Raw genomic sequence first — 222 nt, forward strand, 5'->3', positions numbered from 1 at the left:
GATTGACGAGAGAGAGGAAAAGCAATTTCTATGCCTCTGCCTTAACTCTCCCTGCCTTCCTAGATCCGACCAGTGTTTTGGTTTCATCCACATACACTTGTGAATCTTTGTTTTCAGTAATGAATTTTGTTAAGTCTCGTAATAGGAGTAGCCTGACGTATGAAAGTAGTAGCTCGTGCATATCTCTGAAGGTCACGAAATATAAACCTGTTGTGAAATCTC

This window comes from Myotis davidii, unplaced genomic scaffold (assembly GCF_000327345.1).
Source record: "Myotis davidii unplaced genomic scaffold, ASM32734v1 scaffold309, whole genome shotgun sequence".
Taxonomy (NCBI): domain Eukaryota; kingdom Metazoa; phylum Chordata; class Mammalia; order Chiroptera; family Vespertilionidae; genus Myotis; species Myotis davidii.